This window comes from Tamandua tetradactyla, chromosome 12 (assembly GCF_023851605.1).
Source record: "Tamandua tetradactyla isolate mTamTet1 chromosome 12, mTamTet1.pri, whole genome shotgun sequence".
Classification (NCBI taxonomy): domain Eukaryota; kingdom Metazoa; phylum Chordata; class Mammalia; order Pilosa; family Myrmecophagidae; genus Tamandua; species Tamandua tetradactyla.
Window position 1 is genome coordinate 20,574,719 of NC_135338.1, and position 19,318 is coordinate 20,594,036.

At 40.4% G+C, this 19,318-nt stretch overlaps 1 pseudogene; it reads right to left on the minus strand.

Annotated features, from left to right (window-relative positions):
- Positions 1–6,256: 6,256 nt before the first annotated feature.
- LOC143651374 (forkhead box protein R1 pseudogene) lies at positions 6,257–7,723 on the minus strand (annotated as a pseudogene).
- Between the last annotated feature and the right edge of the window lie 11,595 nt (positions 7,724–19,318).

The window sequence follows — 19,318 nt, forward strand, 5'->3', positions numbered from 1 at the left end:
TACTTAGAGCAGTTTCTGAATCATCCAGATTTGAGCTCTAATAAACTCAGAAATCCCTGCACTCCTCCCTCACCTTCTCCCAGGAGCTAGGGGCATGTCTAACCCAAATGCTATCTCTGCATCCATATTGAAGAGTACCTTCCTCTCAGTCTCTGCCTAAGGCTTTTGAGATGTGCCTGTGTCCTCAGCCTTTCCTGCCTGTGTGGTCCATTCCCTGTTGAGATGCCCCCCTATTTAGGACTGTATCTCCTCTATCTCTCCAGCCACTCTTTTTGCTCCTTTGCTGAGCTCACTTCCTCCTCTACCCCCAGATGTGGGCTTATTTTCAAGATCCAGTACTTGTCCTGTACCATTGTTTCCCTTAGGTAATTAATACAACTTTCTGCCTCCCCACCTTTACCTCTAAGATCAAGAGTTCCAAATTCAAGCTCTGGCTGGCCCCAATTTTTGTCCTAGTCTTCACAGAATCACACTGTGGGTGCTAGAAGGAACCACCTTTCTGCAGGACTTTGCATCTCAGGTTGCCTGATGGACATTCCTGCACCCCAAATTCTCCTCCAACATTCCAAGTTCAATATGGCTAAAATCAAATTGATTATCTGTTCCCTGGAGAGCTAGGTCCCCTTTATGCTGCATTATTGCTCCCAAGGAACCTGTCATTATTGCAGCTGCTCAAGTTCAAAATTTGGAGTCTGTCTAAATTGGTCTTAATTTCTCTCCTCCCACGTTAGGTTGGGCCTTAAGATGTTCAAGTCTTACTATTTAAAGTCTCTAGATTCTGCTTTTCTTTTCCATTCACACTGGCACCACCAAAGTTCAGACAATCATTATTTCTTGCCTGAACTACTACTCTTGTCTCCAGACTTGCTTTCAGTTAAAATGCATTCCACTGGACAAGTCTCCTATTTCCTTCTCCTTTTACATCCCAATCAATATTTGTTGAGACAAAAGGCGTTCCTAATAGGTGAGGCAGGGTTCACAGGTGAGCTTCAAGAGAAACTCAAAACCCTCTGAATGTATACGTAAACTATTCTTTTCCTAATTCTAACAAGATTCAGAACCAGATGGTTAGAAAGTTGACTTAAAATATAAATGTTTCTCAGAGAGAGAGCATACTAACTTTAACTCACACTTAAAATTCAATGACTTGTGTGAGGACCTCTCCTGCAACTAGGTTTGACCAGAGAGAATGAAGGTCCTGGGGCCTGAAGGTTGAGTCTTGGTTCATCTTCCTTTACTATTTGAATGTCCAGAGTAGCCCTTAAATTGGTTTTTCGTACTCAAATTGGCCATTCACTTTATCTTTCTTCATTCATTCATTCTATGTGGAACAAATAGTATGTGCCAGAATGTTTACATATTTCATTTAATCTTCATTGCTAGATTCTATTGAAGATTTCTTTATACCCATTTTGCAAATGAGGACATTGAGCCTTAAAGAGGTTAAAGCACTGATCCAAGTTACCCAGCTGGGCAAAAGGCTGGGATCCAAACCCAATCAAATTCCTGTGCTCAAAATCCTTCCAAAATACCTTCCTACCCAATCTACTATGTGCCAGGCTCTGGTCTAGGCCCAAGGAATATAAAAAATGAGTAAGAATTAAATGAAGTAACATATGTTAAAGCTCATGGCATTGACCCTGGTCCAAAATAGAGACTCAAAACAGTTTTCTAAAAGAATAATCATTTTTTAAAAATGGTACCAAATACTCACCTTAAGGGACTTATAGTTGTTAAGAGAGGGCCATACTAGGTGGCATGGGGATGCCAAAGAGGAGACTCTATCTGGGGGGAGAGGGGGCAATCTTGAAAGGTATCCAAGAAAGGAGGTAACTTCTGAGCTAGGTCTCAGAGGATGAGGGAAAGACCTTTCCAGAAAAAGAATTGCTCATTGTGAGGGCACCATGAGTGAAGGCCACGGTGGCTAAAGAAATGGTGAGAAGTGCAATTTGGCTGGAAAGGATGTAAGGGAGACTCAGGGTGATGTTGGCACTGGTATCTGGGGCAGAGTTGAAGGGCTTTGGAAACTTTGCTGAAGAGGTAGTTCCTTATCCTGGAGGCATGAAAGAAGCCAAATGAAGTTTGAAAGTAGGGAAGAGATGAAGTTAGGTTTGTTTTCGTTCTTGTTTTTTTAGAAAAACAACTCTGGGGTCTGTACACTTCTTTAACACCTTGAGTATTATGTCAGTACTGTCCAACTAGACGGTAAGCAACTTGAGGCCAAGGACTTGGCCTCCTTCAGTTTTCTGCCCTTTTCACAAACAGCGATTAAACAAATCTAGTCCAACCTATCATTTTAAAGATGAAATTGAAACCAAGAAATAAAGAATACAAACTGTTAACCAGGGGAGGCTCTGGGTGCTAAAATTATAAATGATTTCTCCCATTCTCTCTTCTGTTCTTTATGTACTTAATATTCCATGGTGAGGTCATGGGATTTTTATTCATGGAAAAAGACAACATTACTAAAAGAAACAGAAGCAGAGGCAAGATCCCGGCATCAGGTATGGAAATCTCCCCTCTCTCCTTCTGTCACAGAAGGCCACTCCTCTGCTGCAAAAGGCAGCCTGGAATCGAGTGCGGCTGTAACTCCTTGTTAAGGGAAGTTTATCTCACAGATACACACACTGTGGTTTCCAAAGGCCTGAAATTTGACTATATTATATAGGAAAAAAAAACAGGCACAAGATTTTCACCAAAGTCAAGTCTAATGACTATACTTTATTAAGAAAACTAGCCTGATGGGGGTCTTAACACTGGTTCTGAGCATGTAGCATAATTCCTTTTCTGCTAAGGAAGCTGATGGGCTTCATTATTACTCATTTGATCTTTTCAGGACCAACCTGGGTTTTAATTAATCATTCTTTCATCCTTATGCCCCCTTCTAGCCAGGGGTCTTGGACTGCTACTAGCTCTTGGTGTCTCAGAGGGGAAATCCTTTCCTCAGACAGCTATCTTAGGTCTCTAGCACACCATCTTTTTCACTTCTACCTGGAAACAGCCCTCTCTGCTCTCTCAGCAGGCAATTTCCACTGTTAATGTGATACATCAAGGAGTCACCTCAGGGAGTCGTTGCTCAGGCTTCTCATTGGTGATTTCCAGCTCACCTCAAAAGCCAGCACAAAACCACATCTGTTCTCTCCTTTCTTTGTTTTTGCCTCCAAGTGACCTAGTTCCCTCCACATGTCACCCCAAAAGAGGCGTAAGGGAGTTTGTCATGAGCTCAGCAAAGTGTAAACAGAGGCAGCCGTAGTGGCATTAGTCATTGTAAAATTGCAAGGCCTGTGTTATTTCTTTTTTTTAAATTGAGATATATTATATATTCACATACCATATAATCATCCAAATTGTACAATCAGTAGCTCACAGTATCATTGTCTAGCTGTGCATTCATCATCACAATCAATTTTGAACATCTTCATTACTCCAAAAATAAGAATAAAAATAAAAGCAAAAAAGAACACCCAAAACAGCCCATACACCCCATACCCTCATGCCCCCCTATTGTTTATTTATTTGTGTCCTTTTTTTCTTGCTCATCTGTCCACACACTGGATAAAGGGAGTGTCAGCAACAAGGTTTTAACAATCACACACACCTTAAAAGCTAGTATAGTTATTAAATCATCTTCAGGAATCAAGGCTATTGGATCACAGTTCAAAAGCTTCAGATATTTCCGCTAGCCACTCCAATACACCAAAAACTGAAAAGGGATATCGATATACTGCATAAGAATAACCTCCAGAATGACCTCTCAACTTTATTTGAAATTTCTCAGCCACTGAAACTTTATTGTCTCATTTCTTTTCCCCCTTTTCATCAAGAAGGCTTTCTCACTCCCACATTGCCAAGGCCAGGCTCATCCCTGGAAGTAATGTCCCACCTTGCCAGAGAGATTTACACCCCTGGGAGTCCTGTCCCATACAGAGGGGAGGGCAGTGAATTCACCTGCTGAGGTGGTTTAGAGAAAAAGGCCACATCTGAGAAACGAAAGAGGTTCTCTGGGGGTGACTCTTAGGCATAATCATAAGTAGGCTTGGCTTCTCTGCAGGAATAAGTTTCATATGGGTGAGTCCCAAGATCGAGGGCCTGGCCCATCAAACTGAAGTCTCCAATGTTTGCAAGAATGTCAGGTCTTCCCCAGGTGGGGAGGTTTAATATTCCATCTTTTCCCCAGCCCCTAAAGGGGACTTTGTAAATACTTTTTAATCTTCTGCCCAGATTATTCTGGGATGTATCGGGGCATCACACCAACCTATAGATCTCACTCCTTATTCAAGTTTCCATGTATTTATGGTGTTCAAGTAAGCTGAACATACAAGTTAAAATATGTAGTGTGCTACCAAAAATATAAATTTTGCACCAAATAAACATCTCTTCCTTTGGTTTCACAAAGAAGTTGAAGTTTTAAAACAGTCAATATCTTCCTTTACCCTTTAGTCTGATTTACCTTAGTCCTACCCATATTAGCTTCATTTATATCTCTAATTGAAGTCTGATCATCTTTTCAGTGTTTTTAATAGTTGCTGTATGGGGAAATGCTGACTTTCATAGCTGCAAAACTCTAGGTCTGAGTCTCAGGTGTTGCACAAATACCTGAAGTTCTAGGTAATGACCAGATTATACACAGAGAATGCAGCACTTCAGAGTTTAGAAATAAGAATTGCAACTCCAGAATAGATGTAACTGCTGTAAGAGCTTAAAATCTAGGACCCTCTTCAAAAGGTCCCAACCTGATAACCTATGCTCTCAAATTCAATTCTCAGAGTTTGCGCATTATAGTTAGTCCAGATTATTGGGGCATTATAACATTTGTCTTTTTGTTTCTGGCTTATTTTGCTCAACATACTGTCCTCAAGTTTCATTCCCCTTATTGCAAGCCTCACAACTGCATTCCTTTCTGCAGCTGAGCAATAGTCCATTGTATATTTACACCACAGTTCCCCCTTCCATTCCTCAGTTGATGTACCCTCAGCTACTTCATCCATTGCAGATCAGTGAACATTGCCACCATGAACACCAGTGTGCAAATGTCCATTCCTCTCCTTTCTTTCTGCTCCTCCAAGTATACACCTAACTACAGGATCACAGGACAACCCCACCCCTCCGTGGAACCACCACACTGCCCTCCAGAGGGCTGAACCACTCTACTTCCCTACCAACAGTGACTAGGTACATCTCGCCACATTCTCTCCAGCACTTGTATTTCTCTGTTCATTTGTACACAGTTTTATTCACGTCATACAATACAACCTAAGTAAAAAATCAATGGTTCCTGGTATAATCACATAGTCATTCTTTCACCACCACTATCTATCTATAAGGACATTTCCATTACTCCCCAACTTGCAATAATTGCATTTTTTCCAATATACCATTCCATCTTCCACACCTTGCAATGTTGACATTCCTTTGCTCTCCCTTATGCAAAAACATCCTTATATTTGCACATTTAATTATCATCATTGTCCACTCTAGGCATTCCTATGTTGTACCATTTCAGTCTTCAACCTCTATCTTTCCTTCAAGTATCATACATGCCCCCAGCCTTTCTCCCTCAACTATACTCACACTCAGCTTCATTCACTGTATTGGGCTACAATACAGATATTCCAGAATTCCATTTCTGAATTTTTACAATCAGTCCTGTTGCACATTCTGTACTAAATGCCCAATCTCTACCCTCTTTCTATCTCCTGATAACCTGTGTCCTTAACTTTAATGTTCAACATTCACTCATTAATGTTAGTTCATATTAGTGAGACCATACAGTATTTGTTCTTTTGTTGTGGCTAATTTCAGTCAGCATAATGTCCTCAAAGTTCACCCATGATGTTCCATGCTTCATGACTTTATTCTGCCTTACAACTGTGTAATATTCCATTGTATGTATATACCACAGCTTGTTTAGCCACTTATCCATTGATGGATATTTGGGCTGTTTCAATCTCTTGGCAATTATAAATAATTCTGCTATAAACCTTGGTGTGCAAATGTCCTTTTGTGTCCTTACCTTCAGCTTCTCTGAATATATACCTAGTAATGGGATTGCTGGATCACATGGCAATTTGGTACTTAGCTTCCTGGGGAACTGCCAAACTGCCTTCCAGAGCAATTGCAACATTCTACATTCCCACCAACAGTGAATAAGTGTGTCTCTCTGCACATCCTCTCCAGCACTTGTCATTTTCTGGGGTTATTTTTGGCTGCTCACAGGGACTTCAATAACGTATGGGCTGACTCTTGCCTCTTGAGGTTAACAGGGCTCCAGTTCAAAGAGGTAGGGAATCATATCTCACTGGCTCATACACTGTTGGATACCTTCTAGCCAACTGGAGGCCAAGGCATGGGCGTTCTCCTCAAAGGGACAGTGTTCTTCTTCAGTCAACTTCTAGAGGCAAGATCGAGGCTGCATACTGGCCCTGCCCTGCATGTTCACTGGTACTTTCTCAAAGCTATCACAGAAGCACGGGTTGTGGTGGATGGAATTTTTCCAGCCTTCTGGAACCATCTGGAAGAAAGGGAAATGCTTGAGTGAAAGTGTAGATCTGTTGCACATTGAGGCCACAAGAGGAACTGTTTCTTAATGCCAGGGCAATTAGGTGGAAGTAATTGAGGGTGGCCTGGAGCCAGAGCCTCCCCTCCTGGCTATTGGCTTGCAGAAGCCTCTGATTCTGGAAGGAGGCCTTTTTGTAAGGGGATGGGAGACCCACAGAGGAGCTGTCATCCTGGTCTTCAGCCTCCTCCTCCTCCTCTTTTGTGAGTGCCCAGTCACTCAGAGAAGAGGCAAACAGTTTCTATGGGGACATTCCTCATGGAAGGAAGGTGGCAGTGACTCCACCACTGTGACTTTGGAGCACTTGGAGGCTTTGCTTTTTAGGAATGTCTGAGGGGCAGGGAGTATGCATGTCAGAGTGTTCCTCTTTGGGGCCTCCAGCTTTCCAGGAGCGGTATACAACATTGGAGTTTACCCATATCCACAGGTTAGGTTCAATGTCAGGACCATCTTTGTCAGGATTGGATTTCTTCTCCAGAGGTAGTTTTGGAGACTCAATTATACAGAGTCTGTATCTGGCAAGGTTCTGCCTTGCTAAGGATAGGTGGGTGGTAGTAAAGTCCAGAAGGACTCATTTCCCATGTCTCAGTAGAACAGCCCTGGGACCTGGCCATGGAGGCTGACTCGGAAGTTGGGATGTTGGAGTTTCAGGTCCCCTTTTGGGGAAAGTCTGCAGGCTAGGAGAGGCTGGAGAGATGTTTTCTGTTTTTTATAGTGGTCATTCTAGTGAGTGTGAGATGATATCTCATTGTGGTTTTGATATGTATTTCCCTGATAGCCAGTGAAGCTGTCCATCTTTTCATGTGTTTTTGAGCCATTTGTATTTCCTGGTCTGAAAAGTGCTTGTCCATTTCTCATGCCCACTTTATAATTGGGCTGTTTGTCTTTTATTGCTGTTAGGTTATAGAATCGCTTTATGTAATCTGGATATTAGACCCTTATCTGATATGTGGTTTCCAAATATTGTTTCCTATTGCATAGGCTGCCATTTCACTTTCCTAACAAAGTCCTTTGGTGCACAAAAGTGTTTACTTTTGAGGAGATCCACTTATCTATTTCTTTTTTCATTGCTTGTGCTCTGGGTATAAGGTCTAGGAAACCATCTTGTATTATAAGATCTCTAAGATATTTCCCTACATTACCTTCTAAAAGTTTTATGGTCTTCATTCTAACCTTTAAATCTTTGATCTATTTTGAGTTAATGATTGTGTAAGTGTATGATATTGGTCCTCTTTCATTCTTTTGGATATAGATATTCAGTTCTCTAAACACCATTAACTGAAAAGGCTGCTCTGTCCAAGTTGAGTTGGCTTGACAGCTGCATTAGTTGGGGTTCTCTAGAGAAACAGAACCAGCAAGAGAGATCTATAAATATGAAGTTTATAAAGGTGTCTCACACAACCATCAGAATGGAAGAGCCCAAATTCTGTAGAGCAGGCTGTGAGGTTGGTGACTCAGATGAAGAGTCTGGACAGGGCTCACTGGTTGAAGAATCAGTGAAAGAGTCTCTCTTTTCCCTAAAAGCCCTCAACTTATTGGATTACTTCTTGTGGGGGACATGCCTTAGTTGATCTCAGATGTAATCAGCCATAAATGCAATGAACTGACTGATGATTTAATCAACCACCCATGAAATATCAGGCCAGTGCTTGCCTGACCAAACAATTGGGCATAATCACTTAGCCAAGTTGACACCAGAGCCTAACCTTCACAACTGCCTTATCAAAGATCAATCATCTGTAGCTGAGAGGGTCTATTTCTGAATACTCAATTCAATTCCATTGGCCAGTATATCTTTCTGTATGCCAGTACTATGCTGGGGTTTTTTGTTTTTTTTTTTGCTTGTTTTTGTTTTAGTTTTCATTTGATATGGCCAGGCTCCAGAAATTGAACCCAGGTCTCTGACATGGCAAGCAAGAACTCTGCCACTAAGCCACCACTGCCCGCCCCATGCTGCTTCCACCACTATAGTTTTGTAATATGCTTTAAAGTCAGGTAGTGGGAGACCTCACACTTATTCCTCTTTCTCAAGATAAATCTGGTTATTGGCTTTTCTGTTTCTGCAAGTAAGTTGTTATGATTTTAATTGGTATAGCATTGAATCTATACATTTGAGTAGAATCGACATATTTAGTCTTCAGATCCATGAGCATGGTATGTCCTTCCATTTATATTTATATAGTCTTATTTGATTTCTTTTAGCAATGTTCTGTAGTTTTCTGTGTGTAGGTCTTTTGTGAGCTTGGTTAAATTTATTCCTAAATATTTTATTTTTTTGGTTGCTATTGTAAATGGAACTTTTTTTAAATTTCCTCCTTCAAACGTTGATCACTAGTGTATAGAAACACTACTGATTTGGGGGTATTGATCTTGTATCCTACCACTTTGTTGTACTCATTTATTAGCTCTAGTTGCTTTGCTGTAGATTTTTCAGTATTTTTGATATTAAGTATCACACCATCAGCAAATAGTGAAACTTTAACTGCTTCCTTTCCATGGGTCAGAGGCTTTACTTACAGTTCTGCACTGTGACCTCAGCCCTTCCACCCATTCCAGACTATTGGATGATCTATGTCCAGTCATGGGTGTCCCCTAAACAATTGTTTCAGACACTTCCTTGCTATTTGCTAGCTGCTCCAGAGGACTAACTAAATTCCACATGTCCCTACGCTGCAATCTTGTCCTGTATTATTTCTTAATGATTTTTCTGATGAAATGTGAGAGGCCAGTTTCCAAGCAGAAAAAGCTATACATATTACTGATACTTTGCAATGAAAAAAGCAAGAAAACATTTTAGCCCAACTCTTGAACTTATTTTGTTTCCCCACATAGAAACTGCACTTTTATTTTTGTCCTTGGTTCTTCATTTCTCCACGTTATTGGTTTCTACAGCCTGAGTAGAGGCCCAGTCATGCTTTTTTGTTCTCATTTCAGAGCTTTGGAACTTTCCTTTCCCTGTCCTCTCAAACCTCCAGGGGAGGTCAGGGATGAAATGTTGCTTCCTCCTGAACTTCCATCTGCCAGTGAGGCCTGGGGCGAGCCTTTCTGTCATACATAGCCTAGCTCTCATGCTCCCTGTGTCTCTCTCTTGGCCTACCCACAGTTTGAAATGCTCCAGAAGACTGGAGACAGTGAAATTAATATGAGGAAACAGATGCCTCAACTGTGGGGGTGTTTATAAGTAAAGTTCATAGGACAAATAGTTTGCTGGAGGCAAGGGAGATAATTTTTTTTTTAACACAAGCAGCTATGGCTACATTAGAGTTTCCTCAGAGGCAAGCCTGCCCAGCATGGTCAGTGATAGGAATGAGAAAGTTTAAAGGATTCTGGGCACCATATCTCCAATATGCAAGCACACAAAATGGATTTGGACATTTAAAGGGGCCCCCCATGTGTACACACACAGGGGTTACTTGAGGGGGATACCACCCTTGGGTTGGCCCCCTGATAGCCACCACCTCAGATAACATCACCCTAGCTCACGAACTCGCTAATGGAGAAGACACCCAAGACCACCACCATTATGTCAAATACATGACAGAGGGAGAAGCAGGTGACATTCCAATCAACCTCCAGAATCCTCACTGGAAGGCAGAAACTTTCACAGCCATCATTTAGACGCTACAGTTATAGTTTTGGAGAAAGTGAGAGGAGTCAAAAGATTTGTGTAAGTTGATATTATCTTACAGTACAGGTTTTAACTTGGGCTCCATGGACAGCATTGAGGATAGAATTCAGAGGTTTGTGAACTTAGTTAGGAAAAGGTTGGATTTTCATTCTCACTGACATCCAACTAAAATTCAGCACTTCCTTCATTCATGAAAGTAGGAAGCAGACCACAGTTTTACTCATAGTACCTGTGACATTGTCAACAATAAAAATCACAGATACGTTTATATCACATTGCAGTTGCTGAAAATGTCTCAATATATTGTTTATGTTCATCTCTACTTCAAAATTATGAGTTGTATCAGATGTGCCACTAGACATTGTTTAATATATCTATAAATATAAATTGCTAAGTCACAAATATGTTTCCTAATGTTCTGATGACTATATTTCACGTAATTGGCTCCCTTTTAAATCCTATGTCTTTTGATGCATTTAAAAACTCTATTTTGAGGGTGGGCAATGGTGGCTCATTGGCAGAGCTCTTGCCTGTCATGTCGGAGACCTGAGTTTGATTCCCGGTGCCTGCCCATGTAAAAAAAAAAAATCAAAAACTCTATTTCGAGAAAGAATCTATTGCTTTCACCAGTCTGCCAAGGTTCCGTGGTACACAAAAAAAATTGCAGCACCACTGTCTTTGAGCATCTTATGTCCAAGAGCCCATAATGTATAAATATAGGAAGGTTATTTCAAATAATCACCACAACCCCATAAGCAGATTCATTATCAACTTCATTTTATGAATGAGGAAACCAAGGCTTGAAGCAGAGTCTGCCTGATTTTAAAGGCTGTGATCTTTATACAACATCACGCACATACAAATACAAATATATTTTTATGACTCCCAAACATCCAGTCAAAAATTCAATTAGCACAGATACTACTGGCCATCAAACTAAATTAACTGGTGATCTGTCTCTGCAATGCCACCAGAACTGGTTGAAACAATGAAAAAAAAAATCATTCTGATAGATGTTTTGCTTAATTGCATTCATGATTTGATGGCCGTCCTCCCCCCTTCCCAAAGTGGCTGAGTATGCCAAGAGTTTAGCTGTTATGGGGCTTGAGTGAAGCAAGCCCGTGCTTTCATTATATCAGGATATCAGTGCCCTCTTCACCCAGCTTTGGCTCCAACCCCCAGTGCCAGGCTGCCACTTCATGGAGACACACTCCTCGTCCTACTGGGACTCTGACTTTCCAGTCTAGGACTCCATGAGCCCCCATCATCCTTTCCAAAAGGGATATCTATCCTGTCCTGCTCCACCCAATATTTGTTCTTTTTTTTTTTGTATGCAGCATGGCAGGGGTCATATTTCATTCTTTTTCCATGTGAGTATCTTGTTATTGCAGAACCATTTGTTGCATTTTTGTTTGGTTTTTTGTTTGTTTGGGAAGCGCATGGGCTGGGAATCAAACCTCGGTCTCTCACATGGCAGGCAAGAATTCTACCACTGAACTACCCTTGCACTCCCCACCCAATGGTTTAAGATTGAATTATTCATGAAGACAAGGGGAGGGAAAGACAGGGCAGAAATACAATCACAGATTGCCTTGGGTGCTAGGTAGAAAGACAGAGGGCTCTCTACACTGATGGGATTAGCATTAAAATATTTGAGGACCAATAATAAGCAAACAATTCTTCAAATAATAGATTAATTCATGATAATTTTGGTGAGTGTCACAAAGATGAAATTCAAAGCATTATATAACAGAGGGCCCTCACCTAGTCTGGGACATAAGAAAAGACTTCTCTGAGGAAATGATGTTTGTGAATTCATCTTTTATAGTATTTATGGTTTTAATATCCTGCTGGTGTGTAACCATTCTTTCATTATAATATGAAATAGAAGTCAGGCCTCACCTCTGTGGTCTCCTCTCAAGTAAGGGTGGTTATAGACCATTTCTGCCTGAGATTCCACTGTGCTGAGAATTGGGAGCTGGTGGCAAAGGTGTCTGTCACACATGGTGAGTACACAGCCCTAGACAGCTTGAGATGCCCTTGGTCTGTGTCACCACAGCTGAGCTGAGTGAGATTGAAAAGTGCAGCCCATCCAACTTGGCCCAGCTCATCTCTGCCACTGCAGCTTGCTTCACTGCAAGGACTGGGGAGCAGCGGCTGCATGTGCCTCATGTGGCATTCAGACGGCCTCCTGCAAATCCGATCCATCACATTCTACAGTCCAGTGTCTCATTTGTGCATGCTGTACAGCATAAATCCAGTCTTTTCAACTAGAAGCATAACAGTCACAGTTATGATGAGGGATGGGACTGGTGTGAGGCAGATGGGAGCTCTGACCGACTCTAGGAAGGGAGATCTCCTTTTCCCTGGAGACAAAAATTCACTCAGTGAAGGCTTAAAATCCTACTTGAGAGCAAAATTACAACTCATTCAGAAAGCACTCCTTCTGATGAATTATTCCTTAGTATTTTTTTAATCCCTTTTTTCTCCCTCCTGCCATTTTTTGACATCACCAATAATGGGTGCTAAGCAACATGGGAGAGGAAAGAAGAAAGGGAAACAAAGACATCATTGTTAACCAAAATCCAAAATAATAAATTGAGTTTTGTATGGCATTTCTAACAAATAAGAACAAAAACTCTTTATGCTCAGAATGAAATCCTTTACTCACTTTTAAGATTTCTCCCTAAGGCATCTGTTCTGTTGATGGACATACAAATCTCATGACTTTTGGGAAAAAATAATAAACCACACATGTATCCTCATCCTGGGAACTTCTGATTCTGACACCTTTACTTATTGTTTTCCTGACTACATTTCAGGGGTCCTCTTTTGTCTCTAGAGAAAGTATTATTTAATAGTCATTTAAAAAATAGATTTTCTTTTTCTTTCGTACATCATACTCAACTTATGTTAATAACAGCAAGAACTTTACACCCATGAATCCCTTTGTGACACATAAAAATGTGGTCACTATTGTTTACTTAAGCACAAAGAAAATTGGGTGCCTTGTTTAGATTATTAGATTTTGATTTAATAACTATTAAAGTGGAACAACAAAATCACAAACCAACACCTTCTATCTCTTTCATAGTCCTCTAAATCACAGAATATTGAAGTCTTCTAAAAGCCAAGTAGAATTGTACTTTTTTGTAAGAAATCAAATTTATTTAACATATTGTTGGGTTTCCACTTGCCACTTATAAGAAATCATTTTATCATTCTTAACCTAAATTAATAAGCACTCTGTTTCTTAATGGCAAACTCTTTCATATACTTATTTGATGCCTAACACTAAAGAACTGTATCAAATTCCATGGCTTTCAGTATTTTTGTACTTATTCTTTTAAACTTGTTTTGCTTGAGCTTTCACCTGAAATATTGAAATAAACTGTTCTAATTGCATAGAATACCATTTCTCAAACCAATTCTGCAGAACACTAGTCTTTCATGAATTGTTAACATGCCAATAAAAAGAAGTTCCCGAGTCAAATAAGATCAGATACTGTATGCGTTATGTTCCAGGAAGCCACAAAGCCCCTCAGCATAATAAATACTCTGAGGATCCTACTGTGAAGAAACCTGCATAACTTGATTTAATTCAGCATTTCCAAAGCTTATTTAACCATAGATGTCCCATCTTCTCCACTGCACCCTTATTTATAGATCACAGAACACTTTTATTCCTCTGGAAATGGTTTGGGAAACTCTTACAGCACATGATGGCTATGTCTACAAGCACTTCTGATTCTGCAGAATATAGTTTAATTCATCCAAACTAATATTTAGCCATGAGTTGCTAATGGGTTGCTTTCAAAATAACTGTGCATTTGACTTAACTCAATAACCTCTTTGCTCTGCCTTTAAAAAAAAATCAAAAGGTTCTATATACATTGACTATCCCTAAACAGAGTCAAAAATCCAATCAAGATTTCTTGGAATTGTTCCATTCTTCATTTCAAAGAGCTTACTCTTGTTTCAATTCTTGTGTCTCACCAGTTAGCAATTCCAAGCCAGAATCTCAGAGTGTTTGAGCTGGAAGAATTTTAGAAGACTTTAGCCCCATCCGTCAATGTACAGATTAAGTAACTGCAGTCCAAGACCACATAAACACTCAGTGGCTAGGTTGACCCAAGAAACCATGCCCCTGTCCTCCTACACACTTCAGATCCGATATTATGTTTTTTCTTTATGTTAAACAATAAGCCAAGTCTACTTGTGATGATCTCAGTACTGTTGGCATAGATACTTCTGATGTTACGAGCTCTTGTGGTTTACAGAGTAGGATCACATAGAGGCAAACTCTCTTAGGGAAATTTGGCATCACATATGGGTCTTAGAATCTTGTATTTGGACTTATTTCTTCACTAGGGTCTTGTAATTAAGGAAAACATTAAGTAATGTTTTCCAATTGGCCCACAAACAATTTTTGACCCATGGTGGAGCATGTATTTGTTCTTCAATGGGGACATTAATATCATTAAGCACTGATTAAACAAAAAAGCAGCATTCATTGCCTGCATCCTGTGGCAGCCACAGAAATACTTTCTATAGAAAAGACATAGCCGTACTGGTTTTCTTGGGTTATATATTTGTGTGGCTGTAGTGGTTAGAGGAGGAGTACCTGATGGCAATGTTTAGGAAGCTCTAAAGCCTTGAGTGACTGTCTCTCTCCTCATTCCTCTTCCTGCAGTTGACCTAACCACACTTCCCTGTGAGGGTGATGCTCTCTGAAGTCAAATGTCACACCTGTGGCTAATTCTCAGGCAAGACAAGGAAAACTGCTACATTAGGAGCATTTGGCTGTTTGCAGAAGCACGATGATCTGTAGTCACATCTCATTAGGGGAGCCTGGGCCCTGTGGTGCACAAGTGAAGCAAACGCTGTCAATGTAATTTGTTTTATATGCCTAATTCTCTTCCTTATAATTAACATTTGAAATGCGAAAACAAAACGAGAGTGCTTTGTACGCATCTGGGATCCCTACAGCACTTACAGGGAGCCTGGGATTTTAAAGCTGTACTCACCCTTACCTTGACCTTTCCCACAACAAACAACAGTGTGAGCTGTGGCTGGGACATCCTTGGGTCACAAAGAGCTGTTTTCGACCCTGGAGGCTGATCTCTGGGGTAAAATATATGTGGAGAGGGAAGAGGAGACATAGTAGCTGAGAGTCAGTGTTATCTCCCACCCCATGTATGGGTTTAGTTGCTATCCTCTTCACTGGGATGCAGTGGCCCTGCAAAGATGACTCAGCAGCAGGACAAGGTCACCAGTCAGGACTTTGCTATAATTGACCCAGGCAGCTTTCATGGTCTCTCCCCCACTGCCCTATTCCCATGACAACAAGAAACAACCAGACAAGGAGGAACCAAGAAGAAATATGGTGTGATGGGTCTTCTGCCACCAACCACTCTGGCAGACAGATGGTGAAATGAACCAGGAGAGAATATCATCCATGTGCAGAAAGTGCCTGGTGGGGGCTATCAGATCTAGAGCCTATGCCTCTAAAACATACCAGATGAGATCGCGTCTACATCATGGGTGTGCCAGGAAGTTCAGTTCATTGCAAACACCAGAAACTGACCTTAGATAATTCAAGTGGAAGAAGAATCTGTTGGTTAGCTTGTGGACTTGACAAAAAAGCAGGGGAATGGGATGAGCAAGAGAAGCTGGTGAGCACAAGCACAGATTAGATTCATGCTGTAAGAACAGCCTGGTTAGAATGTCATTACTACCGCTGCCTCTGAGTGCCAATTCTGAACACTGCCATTGCTACCAGAATGGACACCACTGGACAACGGTGCCCACCTGACTCCCCCTAAGCCCCACTCAGGACAGAGGAGAGGGGGGTCTGATGTGGGGCAGCCTAAATATGACAAATACCTCCCAGAATTGGTCGGTCCCAAAGACTTTGACCAGCTAGAAGATGAGGTCCCTGGGAGGAAGCAAACCATCTAGCCTCTGAAAATATAAGCCAATAAATTCCTGTAACTAAGCCAACTCATTTTGTGGTATTTGTTTTAGCAGCTAGGAAACTAAGAGGTATGGTTGAACCGTACTATGAAAGAAAATGTAACAATGGTCTTAAAGATCATTTTATCATAATATAAACAAAACAATTACTTTATTCTGTTACATTATTTTAGTATTTTTATTAATATATAATTCATATACTATGTAATTCACTCATTTAATGTGTACAATTCAATGATTTCAGTATATATTACAGATGGGTGAACTATAATCAGACAATTTTTGAACATTTCCGTCACTGTTAGAAGAAACTCCATATCTTTTAGTTCTTACCACCTCCCCTTAACCCTGACCTAAGCTACCACAAATCTACTTTCTGTCTCTATAAATTCCTTTGCTCTGTTCTTTCATATGAGTGGAGTCCTGTGATATATGGTTTTGGTGATTGGCAATTTCATTTAGCATAATGTTTTCCAAGTTCATTCATGTTGTAGCATGTATCAGTGCTACATTCTTTTTTATGTCTCAATAATATCCCATTTTAAATATTTACAACAATTGTTAACCCATTCAAGTGTAGATGGATTTTGTGTGGTTTCTACCTTTTGGCTATTATGAATAATGCTGTTATAAACTTCACTGTATAAATTTTCATGTGGACATATGCTTTCATTTCTTTTGGGTGTATACCTAGGAATAGAATTGCTGGGTCATATGGTAGATCTATAGTTAATTATACTGGAAGTGTGAGACTGTTTTACAAAGTGGCAAGACCCATTTTATAGTCCCACTGGTAGTGTATGAGGTTTCTGATTTCTCCACATCCTTGCCAGCACTTGCTGTTATTGGGTTTGTTAATTCTAGCCATATTGGATGTGAAATGGTACCTCATTGCGTTTTGATTTTCATTTCCTTGATGCCTAATAATGTTGAGAATCTTTTCATATGCTTATTGGCTTTTTGAAAATCTTCTTTGCAGAAATGTATATGGAAATCCTTTGTTCATTTCTTAATTGGGTTATTTATCATTTATTATTGAGTTTTAAAAGTCCTTTATACAATTTAAATACAAATGCCATATCAGATTTAAGATTTGCAATTATTTTATTCCATTTTGTGAGCTGCCTTTAGCTTTCTTAATGGTGTCCTTTGAAGGGCAGAGGCTTTAAATTTTGATGAATTATAATTTATTTTTTTCTTTTATCACTAGTGCTTTTTGGTGTCATATCTAAGACTCCTTTCCCAGATCCAATGTCCTGAAGATTTACCCCTGTATCTTGTTCTAAGAGTTTTATAGTTTTTGTTATTACAGTTAGTTCTTTGATCTATTTTGAGTTAATGTTTATATCTGATATAATGTAAGTTCCAACTTCATTGTTTTGAATGTTCAAGTTCAATTGTCTTGATTTCTAATTTGTTTATTCTTTCTTCTGTCTCTTGAAATCTACTGTTGTGTCTCTAATATATATTTTTAATTTGGTCTACATTATTTTTCATCTCTGTGATATTTGATATTTTTCTATTTATTCTTTCAAATACTTCTTGGTGCGCCTCCATTGTCTTCCTGATATCCTTCATGTCACTATAAACAACCTTATTTAATTGTTCTGAATTCTGTGTCCCCTTGGGTGATTTAATTTGGTCATTTGAGCCATATCTGCCTGGGTCTTCACATGCTTTTAGGATCGTCTATTGCAGACAGGGCATTTTAATGTCTTAATAAGGTTATTTTGCAGATTTATTTCCTTCCCTCATCTAAGATTTTGTATGCACGTGTTGCTTTCATGTTACCCTTTTGGATTTAGTTTGTCAGTCCTTCCCTGTGAAACCAAATTCACAATATCAAGGGGGGATTGCAATTCTATTAGGGCTTTGTTTGAGAGCTCAGCAGATAGACAATTTGTCAGACTGGACTTTCTTCTTCTTTCCAGCAGATGGTGCTCATGAGCCATCTTGATCTCTGAGACCCAGCTATCCCCAACTGCAGGTACCAGTTGAACCAAATGGAAACCAGATGGAACTCCAGCCAGGTCCACTGACATTGGCATACACTGAAAACTGCCAACACTAGGGCTGGGAGATGAGTGGCATGCACCTCAATGGAGGCTCCTCCTGTGCAGCTGATAGGTCTGGGTGCCCCCAGTCTCACCCCTGGGATGACCCCAGGCTGCAGCAGTGGGTATTTAAGATCCATCTGCCCACAGTCAGTCTAGAAATATTTTGTGGCCTGTCATGGCATTCAGCTCAGCTGCCTTCCTTGGCCTCAAATCGCCAACTGCACACACCTGTGGTCTTCAGACCTCCTTCGGGGGAAAGGAGTGGTCCTAAGACCCCGGGAAGTTTCTTTCACTGGTTGGATTTTGGACCAGCACTTCCACCTATCCCACTCCTCCATGGGGAAAGGCCCCCCAATCCTTGCCAAAAAAAAATTGCCCACAGCATTGTGTCACAAGGGTAGGGAACAGACACAATACCTTGACTAGTAGACTCTATGCACAGGAAAAGTGTATCTTTTATCTTCCATGTTCTCCGTGGAAACTCCAAGCTATGGAGCCAAAGGGAAAATCTTCCCAAGCCAGCTGCAGGAGTAGGTGGAGCTGTGACCAAGCACATTTACCCTATGCTCTCCAACACAATTTTCCTGGTTTTTCACCCAGAGCCTCCCAATGGAGAGTAGATGGCCCTCCATGATCACTCACCCCCTGGAACCACTGTCCTGGTCACTTTCCTATCATGTTTCTTGTTGCATGGAGCCAGGCAAATTCAGCTTCTCCTACTCCAACATCTTGCCAGAAGTACCACACTGTCTTGATTACCATTGCATTGTAATAATTTTGAAGTTGGGAAATGTGAATCCTACCTTATTCTCTCTCTCAGGATTGTTAAAATATAATGGGTCCCTTGGAAATCTATATACATTTTAGAATCTGCTTTCCAATTGCTACAAAGAAATGTGCTGGATTCTATCAGAATTCATTGAATCTTTAGATGAAATTGGGAGGTATAGCAATTTTAACTATGTTAAGTCATCTGATCCATGGGCATAGGATATGTTTCCATTTATTTAGCTCTTGCTTAATTTCTTTAAACAATGCTTTACAGTTCTCAGAGCATGGATTTTGCTCATCTTTTAACATTTATTCCAATTTTTTTTTCTT